We start from the raw sequence: 12,407 nt of genomic DNA, 5'->3' as shown, positions 1-12,407 counted from the left end.
GCTGCTTGGGAGGCAGAGGCAAGAGAATCGCTTAAGCCCAGGAGTTGGAGGTTGCTGTGAGCTGTGTGAGGCCACGGCACTCTACAGAGGGCCATAAAGTGAGACTCTGTCTCTACAAAAAAAAAAAAAAGAGTAGAGCAAGCAGAAGAAAGGATTTCTGACATTGAAGACAAAGCCTTTGTACACTCCCAAACTCTCAAAGAAGAAGAGAAATGGAGAGCAAAAATGGATCATTCTCTCAGAGAGCTCTGGAATAACTCGAAGAAGGTTAATATCTGCCTCACTGGAATCCCTGAAAGTGATGAAGTGGCCTCACAAGGCACAGAGTCCCTTCTCCATCAAATTATGAAAGAGAATTTTCCAGACATGCCAAGAGATTCTGAAATTCAGATAGCAGACAGTTTCAGAACCCCAGCACGACTCAATTCCAATAAGACATTCCCTAGGAATATCATAATTAACTTCACTAAAGTTAATATGAAGGAGAAAATTCTGAAAGCAGACAGACGTAAGAAATCCATTACCTACAAAGAGTAGGTATTAGAATGACTGCAGATCTCTCTGCTGAAACTTTTCAAGCCAGAAGAGGATGGTCATTGACTTAATCTCCTAAAGCAAAATAACTTTCAACCTTGGATCCTGTATCCAGCTAAACTGAGATTCATTTATGATGGAGAAATTAAATACTTTAATGACATTCATATGTTGAAGAAATTTGCCATAACCAAACCAGCTCTTCAGGATATTCTCAGACCTATCCTCCACAATGACCAGCCCAATCCTCTACCACAAAAGTAAACTCACTCAGAAACTTTTCATCAAACTCCAACTTTGACAGTAGCGAAAGGATTAAAAATGTCCACTGGACTTTTGAAAAACTCAATACCCCAAATTTTACCAGACTTATCAATATTCTGGAGGACAGTTTAAGCCATTCACAATATTAATGTGAACGGCTTAAACTGTCCTCTAAAGAGGCACAGGTTAGCTGACTACATACAAAAACTCAGGCCAGATATTTGCTGCATACAAGAGTCACATCTTACCTTAAAAGATAAATATAGACTCAGGGTGAAAGGATGGTCATCCATATTTCAGGCAAATGGCAATCCGAAAAAAGCAGGTGTTGCAATTCTATTTGCAGATACAATAGGCTTTAAACCAACAAAAGGAAGGAAGGATAAGAATGGTCACTTCATATTTGTTAAGGGTATTACTCAATATGATGAGATTTCAATTACAGATATATATGCAACTCAATTTATAAGAGAAACTCTAACAGACATGAGCAATTTGATTTCCTCCAGCTCCATAATAGTTGGAGATTTCAACACTACTTTGGCAGTGTTGGATAGATCGTCCAATAAGAAGCTGAGCAAAGAAATTTTAGATTTAAACCTAACCATCCAACATTTGGATTTAGGAGACATCTATAGAACATTTCATTCCAACAAAACTGAATACACATACTTCTCAACAGCCCATGGAACATACTCCAAAATCAATCACGTCTTAGGTCACAAGTCTAACCTCAGTAAATTTAAAGGAACAGAAATTATTCCTTGCATCTTCTCAGACCACCATGGAATAAAAGTTGAACTCAGTAACAAAGGAATCTGCATACTCATACAAAACATGGAAGTTAAATAACCTTATGCTGAATGACAGCTGAGTTGGAGATGAGATTAAGAAGGAAATTGCCACCTGTGGCTCAGTGAGTAAGGCGCCGGCCCCGTATGCCGAGGGTGGTGGATTCAAGCCCAGCCCCGGCCAAACTGCAACAAAAAAATAGCCGGGCGTTGTGGCGGGCGCCTGTAGTCCCAGCTGCTCTGGAGGCTGAGGCAAGAGAATTGCCTAAGCCCAAGAGTTAGAGGTTGCTGTGAGCTGTGTGATGCCACGGCACTCTACCGAGGGTGATAAAGTGAGACTCTGTCTCTACAAAAAAAAAAAAAAAAAAAGAAGGAAATTGCCAAATTTTTGGAACGACAATGAAGATAAAAATTCTCAGAACCTGTGGGATACCGCAAAGGCAGTCCTAAGAGGGAAATTTATAGCACTGCAAGCCTTCCTCAAGAGAACGGAAAGAGAGGAAGATAACAACTTAATGGGACATCTCAAGCCACGGAAAAGGAAGAACATTCCAACCCCAAACCCAGTAGAAGAAAAGAAATTACCAAAATTAGCAGAATTAAATGAAATTGAAAACAAAAGAATTATACAACAGATCAATAAATCAAAAAGTTGGTTTTTTGAAAAGGTCAATAAAATAGATAAACCTTTGGCTAACCTAACCAGGAAAAAAAGAGTAAAATCTCTAATCTCATCAATCAGAAACGACAAAGACAAAATAACAATAGACTCCTCAGAAATTAAAAAAATCCTTAATGAATTTATAAGAAACTTTATTCTCAGAAATATGAAAATCTGAAGGAAATTGACCAATACTTGGAAGTACATCACCTTCCAAGACTAAGCCAGAATCAAGTGGAAATGCTGAACAGGCCCATATCAAGTTCTGAAATAGCATCAACCACACAAAATCTCCCTAAAAAGAAAAGCCTGGGACCAGATGGCTTCACATCAGAATTCTACCAAACCTTGAAAGACAAATTAGTACCTATATTACTCAACCTGTTCCAATATGTAGAAAAAGAAGGAAGACTACCCAACACGTTCTATGAAGCAAATATCACCCTGATCCCCAAACCAGGAAAAGACCCAACAAGAAAAGAAAATTATAGACCAATATCACTAATGAATATAGATGCAAAAATATTCAACAAGATCCTAACAAACAGAATCCAGCAACACATCAGGCAAATTATACATCACGACCAAGTCGGTTTTATCCCAGGGTCTCAAGGCTGGTTCAATATATGTAAATCTGTAAGTATAATTCAGCACAGAAACAAAAAACAAAGACCATATGATTCTCTCAGTTGATGCAGAAAAAGCTTTTGATGATATCCAGCATCCCTTCATGATCAGAACACTTAAGATAATTGGTATAGAAGGGACATTTCTTAAACTGATAGAGGCCATCCTACAGCAAACCCACAGCCAATATCGTATTGAATGGACTTAAATTGAAATCATTTCCAATCAGATCAGGAACCAGAAAAGGATGCCCATTGTTTCCACTGCTCTTTAACATTGTAATGGAAGTTTTAGCCATCACAATTAGGGAAGAAAAGGCGATCAAGGGTATCCATATAGGGTCAGAAGAGATCAAACTTTCGCTCTTCACAGATGATATGATTGCATATCTAGAAAACACCAGGGATTCTACTACAAAACTCTTAGAAGTGATCAAGGAATATAGCAGTGTCTCAGGTTACAAAATCAACATTCACAAACCAGTAGCCTTTATATATACCAACAATGGTCAAGCTGAAAAAACAGTTAAGGACTCTATTCCATTCACAGTAGTGCCAAAGATGATGAAATATTTGGGAGTTTATCTAAGAAAGGACGTGAAAGATCTCTATAAAGAGAACTATGAAACTCTAAGAAAAGAAATAGCTGAAAATGTTAACAAATGGAAAAACATACCACGCTCATGGCTGGGAAGAATCAACATTGTTAAAAGGTCCATATTACCCAAAGCAATATACAATTTTAATGCAATCCCTATTAAAGCTCCACTGTCATACTTTAAAGATCTTGAAAAAATAATACTTCATTTTATATGGAATCAGAAAAAATCTTGAATAGCCAAGACATTACTCAAAAATAAAAACAAAGTAGGAGGAATCACGCTACCAGACCTCAAATTATACTATAAATCGATAGTGATCAAAACAGCATCGTACTGGCACAAAAACAGAGAAGTAGATGTCTGGAACAGAATAGAGAACCAAGAGATGAATCTAGCTACTTACTGTTATTTGATCTTTGACAAGCCAATTAAAGACATTCAGTGGGGAAAAGATTCCCTATTTAACAAATGATGCTGGGTAAACTGGCTGGCAACCTGTAGAAGACTGAAACTGGACCCACACCTTTCACCATTAACTAAGACAGACTCTCACTGGATTAAAGATTTAAACTTAAGACATGAAACTATAAAAATACTACAAGAGAGTGCAGGGAAAACCCTTGAAGAAATTGGTCTGGGCGAGCATTTTATGAGGAGGACCCCCGGGCAATTGAAGCAGCTTCAAAAATACACTATTGGGACCTGATCAAACTAAAAAGCTTCTGTACAGCCAAGAACACAGTAAGTAAAGAAAGCAAACAGCCCTCAGAATGGGAGAAGATATTTGCAGGTTATGTCTCCAACAAAGGTTTAATAACCAGAATCCACAGAGAACTCAAACGTATAAGCAAGAAAAGAATAAGTGATCCCATCTCAGGCTGGGCAAGGGACTTGAAAAGAAACTTCTCTGAAGAAGACAGGTGCACGGCCTACAAACATTTGAAAAAATGCTCATCTCTAATCATCAGAGAAATGCAAATCAAAACTACTTTGAGATATCATCTTACTCCAGTAAGATTAGCCCATATCACAAAATCCCAAGACCAGGGATGTTGGCGTGGATGTGGAGAAAAGGGAACACTTCTGCACTGCTGGTGGGAATTCAAATTAGTACATTCCTTTTGGAAACATGTTTGGAGAACACTTAGAGATCTAAAAATAGACCTGCCATTCAATCCTACAATTCCTCTACTAGGTATATACCCAGAAGACCAAAAATCACATTATAACAAAGATATTTGTACCAGAATGTTTATTGCAGCCCAATTCATAATTGCTAATTCACGGGAAAAGCCCAAGTGCCCATTGATCCACGAATGGATTAATAAATTGTGGTATATGTACACCATGGAATATTATGCAGCCTTAAAGAAAGATGGAGACTTTACCTCTTTCATGTTTACATGGATGGAGCTGGAACATAGTCTTCTTAGTAAAGTATCTCAAGAATGGAAGAAAAAGTATCCAATGTACTGAGCCCTACTATGAAACTAATTTATGGCTTTCACATGAAAGCTATAACCCAGTTATAACCTAAGAATAGGGGGAAGGGGGAAAGGGAGGAGAGGGAGGGCGGAGGTGGGCGGAGGGAGGGTGATTGGTGGGATAACACCTGTGGTGCATCTTACAAGGGTATATGTGAAACTTAGTGAATGTAGAGTGTAAATGTCTTAACACAATAACTAAAAAAATGCCACGAAAGTTATGTTAACCAGCGTGATGAAAATGTGTCAAACAGTCTATAAAACCAGTGTATGGTGCCCCATGATCACATTGATGAACAGAGCTATGATTTATTAAAAAAAAAAAAATAGACTGGCATTGTTCTGTATTGCGGGTGTCTGTAGTCCCAGCTAGTTGGGAAGTTGAGGCATGAGAATTGCCTAAGCCCAAGAGAGCTAGAGGTTGCTGTGACCTGTGACGCTAGAGCACTCTATTGAGGGCGACAAAGTGAGACTGTCTCTAAAAAAAAAAAAAAATTTATATAGGGTGTAACATATATTCTTCCTAATAATCTTCCTATTGCCCATTTGAGAAAGTTTCATCTTTCAAAGCTAGTCTTTTTAACACATCCATTTTAAAATTATTTTTTTCAGAGTTTCTTACTTAGCTACAAAATAAAACAATAGGGGGGAAAAGCTTATCAGTATTTGGTTATTTATGAATTTCACCACCGAGTGTTAAATCTAAACAAGTGATAACTATCCAACAATTTAGGGAACAATGCATTTGGGCAGACAGATTTTAAAAAGACATTTAAACACACAACAATGAAAAGGGAACAAAATTGCCCTCAGTTAAGAGAGATCATAGCCCCAAATGGAAACAGAAAAAGTGAACTGAATAGCTAGGTTAGGGAAGGAGGGAGAACATTTTATCGAAATAATTGATGATTAAGTTATGGCGAGCATTAAAAGCAAATTGCATAAAGCTAGAAACTCGGAATTAAGTGAGAAAAAGAAGTTTTAAAAGGAGAAAAGATCTTTAGAGAATGCCTAACAATTTTAATCCTATCCATTCGTTTTAGAGATGCTCAGAGAGTAAGTGGTATATTTAAAGCCACAGAGCTCATTAGCCTTATAGTCAGGACTAAAGAGCAGGGCTCTGGACTTGGATATAATCCCTCTGCCACGTTATCATGCTCCATAAAGTACATTTCCAGTGACAGACAGGGTGGCCATAAAATTCGTGTGCAGTTTTAAACTGCACACTATTTTAAATTGCACAGGAACTTTATAACTTCCCTCTGTGTATACACACCCACCACACCCATACACAAATGGAATATTATTCAGCTTTAAAAAAAGAAGGAGATGGGTGGCGCCTGTGGCTCAGTTGGTAAGGTGCCGGCCCCATATACCAAGGGTGGCGGGTTCAAACCCGACCCCGGCTGAACTGCAACCAAAAAATAGCTGGGCGTTGTGGCGGGTGCCTGTAGTCCCAGCTACTCGGGGGGCTGAGGCAAGAGAATCGCTTAAGCCCAGGAGTTGGAGGTTGCTGTGAGCTGTGTGATGCCATGGCACTCTACCGAGGGCCATAAAGTGAGACTCTGTCTCTACAAAAAAAAAAAAAAGGAGATTCTAACATATGACACAATCTGGATATACCTTGAGGACATTACGCTAATGAAATGAATCAGTCACAAGAAAAAGTACTGTACGATCCCACTTATATGAGGTGCTTAGAGCAGTCAGATTCATAGAAACAGAAAGTAGAACGGTGGTTGCTAAGGGCTAGGAGAAGGCAGGGAGTAGGGAGTTAGCATTTAAGGGGCACAGAGTTCAGTTTGGAAGATAAAGTTCTGGAGATGGATGATGGTGATGGCTGCACAACAATACAAATGTCCTGAATGCCACAAAATGCTACACCTTAAAAGTTGTAAAATGCTACACCTTAAAAGTTGTAAAATTGTACTTTATGTTACGTAATTTTTACAATAAAATTTACCAAAAAAAGGAGTTTCATAATCTTTAAATAGTTCCTTCTATCCAGAACCAAGCAACCCTGCAGGTACATGATGATTTACATATGTTCAACTTGACCCACCTTGTGTCATGTTTCATCTCTATAGAAAAAGTGACCCTGAACATGAGACAGTCACATTTCATTTAGAACCCCAGCTCAGAACTAAGTAGAACTAAACAGCCAAACTGCTGTTCAGATATGAAAACCACATGTTCTGCATCAGGAGAGACTCAGGACACAGAGAGATCAGCCTCCTGGCTACATTCTACCCAGTTAAGAGACATCTGTCTCTCTACCTGCTGGGACTTGTCTATAGGTTTTGTCTACAATGGCAAGACTCAACAATACTCAAAAGTCTACAGTGTGGTATCCCAATTTTTTCTAAAAAATAAAATTATGATACTGAAAAAATCCAGGCTATTTTTCTTTGTGATGGGCACATGGCACCCTAGCAATCACAAAGAAAACCAACATCCCAACAGAAAAAGTAGCTATAAATAAACCTACTACAAACTTAAAACCAACAACTTTTCTCTTCTTAACCAGCCTGTGACCTTCATCAAGCTACCCAAGCCACAGTTTTCTCATCTATGTAACAGGAATAAGAATACTTTACCCCAGAGTGATGTGATTACTCGGTAAGATCACAAAGGTTAAGTACCTAGCACTACCCCTGGCACCCAGTAGGTGCTCAATAAATGTTATGTGGCTATGTTAGTTTCTCTGAGAGGAACAAAACCTAAAACACTCATCACACAGATGCAATTTTAGAAGACAACCCACAAAACGTGGACATCTGTAAGTAAAATATTAGAAGATGCAGTTTAAGTAGTCTTTTCCATGCATTGCATATATAGAATATATTTTTGCCCAAGATAAAAATTCTTGGCTGCCATTAAAAAAATGAAGATTTTACAGCCTTTGTATTAACCTGGATGGAAGTGGAACACATTATTCTCAGTAAAGCATCACAAGAATGGAGAAGATGAATCCTATGTACTCAATTTTGATATGAGGACAATTAATGACAATTAATGACACAGTGGGAGTGGGGGAAAGGGAGAGCAGAGAGAGAGGAGGGAGGGGGTGGGGTCTTGGTGTGTGCCACACCTTTTTGGGGGCAAGACACGATTCTAAGAGGGACTTTACCTAACAAATGCAATCAGCGTAACCTGGTTTCTTGTACCCTCGATGAATCCCAAAAATAAGTAAAAAATTTTTTAAAAAAATAAAAGAATCGAAAGAAAAAAAATTCTTGGCTCCAAGAAGAAAGCTTAATGGGGCTCAGGCTCCAGACAGCCCCTGCCAGGGACCTCTGACCTCTTCCTTTCAGCCCCATGGGCCACCCTCCTTTTTTCCCATCAGGATCCCTCTCCATTTTAACCGGCTATAATGTAGAAGCACATCTCTTTTTTTTTTTTTTAAGTTTGCTATATTTACTTAAACAAGATAATGTTTATGAATGCTCCTTGGAAACCATACAATTTTATGTAAATGTAGGGGTCTTTATTTAATAAAAATTTATGAGGTTTGTTCCTGAATTTATGGATCAACATAGCCTTTTATGATTCTCTCCAAACAAAACAAAAACACAACAAAACCCTAATTGCTATTCATTCGTAAATGCATCGTGATTGATTTTTATCCCCTGTGGAGCCAGGGTCTTCAACATTTGAAGGGGAAAAAAATCTTCACGTTTGAATGGGTGATCTATTTTCCTCCCTAGAAATAATCACTGTCCTGAGAAATGCAAAAATACATTAGGAATAAAAGGCCAGTTATTCCCTGATAATAAAGACAGTGGCACAGAAATCTTTGGATTCAATGGAGCAATTTTAAAGCACAATCAAATTTGATAAATTTGGACCCCAAGACTTCCAAATTTAAGAAGATTTAATTGTGGCATGAGTTAAACTTTAGACCATCTACAAAAAGGGGGTAAGGAGAGGTTACCAAGCAAATAAACAGCACAAATATGATCTTCAACTGTATTTAAGAAACCGTATGTTAGGGGCTCTTAAAATCATTTTAGTAATACCAACTTTCTATTCTCCCTTATCTATTCACTAAAGCAGTTAATGAATACACAGACAACTATTAGACTTTTAGTTCTCAGAACATCTAGGAATGCTATTAATTACTTGAAAGTTATTTAGACACATTTTCTAACTGAAGGGTATGGGTGTTCACTCTGAGCTGGGTATTATGCAAAGCTCTTTATACACTTCAATACCTCTTAAGTAGGAATTAATCTCCCCATTTTACAGGTGAGAGCACCAACTCAGAAAGTAGGAGCATGTAGATTTAATCATAGAATGAGTAGTAAAAACTAGACTCTGAAATTTAGGTCTGATACACAATGATATCATAATTGCCTCTTGTATTTCTTTATCAGTGTTTTATCTTAAACACTTTTTGTTAATTTGTCATGCTACTCCCAAGTTATTCCATACTTACAAGGTCTTTCTGTCACAATAAAAAGATGGCTTGTTTATAGCCTCACTCCTGCTAAGCTCCGGGTTCTTGCCTCAGTGGGCTCAAGGGCAAAGGATGAAAGAAATCTCTGTACTTGAGTTTATCACATGCACTGACTCCACTTTGGAGAGTCTGAAAATATCATGGCTTATTTAGTAGTAACTAATGCTTTACAGTGCTTGTTCTTTAATTTACAGTTTTCCCCATGTCCATGTTATCCCACCAGAGCTTACACATTCTGATAAAACCAATTAAAATACACTAGGAATGATGCTGTTCTTGTATTGGATGAGCACAAACGAAGGTGTTTGAAGGCTACGATCCATGAGTTTATTTTATGTTCTAAGTTCATTTTTATTTCTCATTCCCTCTGTACTTCCTGGTTCCAGCAGGATATTCTGGTAGTCCTTCCCACCCAACCAGAAACAGGAAGCACCTGAAAAGCCATGAGAAAAATGTCCTTGTGCCAAATCAAAAACCAATTATTTTTTAAAAATTCAAAAGCTTGAAACGTCTTGGAAAGGTGCCCACCAGAGGGTTTCCTCACCCAAACCAACCTCCAACATTCTGAAGAGAAAACAGCTGGCCCTCATGACAACCCTGGGAGGCCAGTCCTTCTGAGCACTTTCACCTGAGTTTTCTCTGAGCCCCTCACAATAACCCAAGAGGTAAATGCAGTGGAGGTATTACATTACGATGTCCACTCCCGATAAGGTGTAAGTGGACAGGCCAGTGGCCACAGAGGCAGGAGTGTGCGGGAGCCGCCTTAACGCACAGCCCCCACCAGGGTCCGCAGCCTGTTCCACAGGAAGTGCATCCAGACACAGCAGTCCCCTCCTCCCCTGCCCTGGGCCCACGGCTGGGACCAAAGTGGGTTTCCACCATCCCTTCCTTGTAAGGCCTCAACAGACTGCAGATTGTAAGTGGGTTTCAGTTTTTCCAACTGTAAAAGGAAATAATCCTGCCTAAGGCCACCTTGCCTGTGGATCCATGCAGCTTAAGCCCTTGGGGAGAGGACTCAGAGGTGCGTGCACTAGCAGGGAATTTCCTCCCACTTTTAACACGCCATGTTCCCTGTTTTCCTGGCAGATGAGGAGTTTTTGATAAGCTGGGATTGTGTCACTTGTGTTTTGTCTATCTGGTGCCTGACAAGTACTTAATAAGATTAAGAGGAATCTATTCCCAGTATCCAAATCAGTCAGCCTGTAGTGTACATTACTGTATAACATGGTATATTAGCATACATATGCTTGGTAGCTAGTGTATTAGCATACATATGCCAGAACTGTTCTAAGAACTTAGAAGCAGTAACTCACTAAATCCTCTTCACAGCCCCTTGAGGTAGGTTAGGCACAGAGAAGTTAAATAATTCATCAGAGGTGACACTGTTAATAGGTGGGAGTGGCAGAGCCAGGATGTGAAATCCTGGTCCAGAGTCTGTGCACTAGCCACCATGCTACTTTGCCTCTCAGTTGGGTGGCATATGAATTCAGACAGGGAAAAAAAAAACTCAGGCTTGGGCAAGACATACCACCCGCTGGACCTCTATAAAGACAGAAGGCTAGTCTAGGTGACATGCAAATCTAGTATATCCTTTCACTGTACCTCATAATGTGATCTCCTCCTACCCCCCAGAACAGAGAGCTTGTACCCTCAGTTTTTCCATGTTAAGATTAAATAATAGTTGTCATAAGAGCCAAAGCACATTTAGTTTAGTCTGCAAATCTACAAGGTAGAGACCCCTAAGGCCAAAAGAGCATAAGCAAGAGCTTTCTGTGGCTTGTGTCCCCTACCCCCACCAACCCAGTCATCTAGAGAAATCAGAGTATCCACGGCCCTGCTCCTCTTACAGGGCCTAGAACTACAGAAACTTTCAGCTTCATTTCCCACTTTTCTAAGGGGCTGCTCTTACATTCAGAGACCCCTTCGATGCCACAAATTTGAAAGCTGTGAACACCGAGGGAGGCCCAAGGCAAGATGGATAAGATCCAGTGAGACTTCTGTCCGAACAAATAAACTGGGGGGCAGCGGATTAAAAAACAAAAATCCACCATTTAGAGAAGGAACAGGTTCAGTTCACTCAAAATTAGGCTAGGAAAACATCATAAACTATCAAACCAAAGAAAATTACAGTGTTTTCTGCGAATGCCAAATTCAACTGGGCTAAACAGTCATCAACTCAATCATCCTCAATGCTCAGGAATCAGAAAATTCTAAGTAGGAAGTCTGAGAAGATACACTTTCCTTCCAAGACCCAAGCAACCCTTGGTGAGAAGCTCTTAAAACTGCATCAAACATCCTGGGAGGCCAAGATGGGAGGAACTCTTGAGTTCAAATGTTTGAGACCAACTTGAGCAAGAGCAAGACCCCATCTCTGTAAAAAATAGAAAACTTAGCCAGACGTTGTGGCAGGTGCGTATAGTTCCAGTTACTCAGGAGGCTGAGGCAGGAGGATCAATTGAGCCCAGGAGTGTGAAGTTGCTGTGAGTTATGATGCCATAGCACTCTAGCGTGGAGCAACAGAGTGAGACTCTGTCTCAAAAAGAAAAAAAAAAAAAACTGTACCCAATTCTCCAGCATTACCAGGTTTCAAGATCATATGAGAAGGGAAGTCCATTTTTGGAGGTGTTAAGTTTCTGTCTAGCGGTTGCCTTGGAATCCCAGGTACCTCCTTCCCCCACCTCTAGACATCTGTACATGACACAGCCATGAACTGTATTGGAGCCTAAAGGCTGACTGGGAGCTGCATGGGACTATAGAGATTACCTGGGTGAACCTGTGCATTTTCAGATGAGGAAACTGAGGTCCAGAGAGGGGAAGTAAGTTTCCTGAGCCAAACAGCATCTGGAAGTGCCAGGAACCCAAGGGTTTTGTACCTTGGCTGAGGTTTGTTGAATTTTAGTCTCTGGGACTTCATAAAGTGTAATCAAAACCAGTGGCTCTGGACAGGCATGGGGGCTCACGCCTGTAATCCTAGCACTCTGGGAGG

At 39.7% G+C, this 12,407-nt stretch overlaps 1 protein-coding gene across 2 annotated transcripts in view; it reads right to left on the bottom strand.

Annotated features, from left to right (window-relative positions):
* ITGA9 (integrin subunit alpha 9) overlaps positions 1–12,407 on the bottom strand; it is a 458,012-nt gene that overhangs the window by 372,080 nt on the left and 73,525 nt on the right. The window lies entirely within an intron of this gene.

Source organism: Nycticebus coucang, chromosome 8, assembly GCF_027406575.1.
Source record: "Nycticebus coucang isolate mNycCou1 chromosome 8, mNycCou1.pri, whole genome shotgun sequence".
Taxonomy (NCBI): domain Eukaryota; kingdom Metazoa; phylum Chordata; class Mammalia; order Primates; family Lorisidae; genus Nycticebus; species Nycticebus coucang.
The sequence above is the reverse complement of the archived record's forward strand: the minus strand, read 5'-3'. Positions and strand labels throughout refer to the sequence as shown.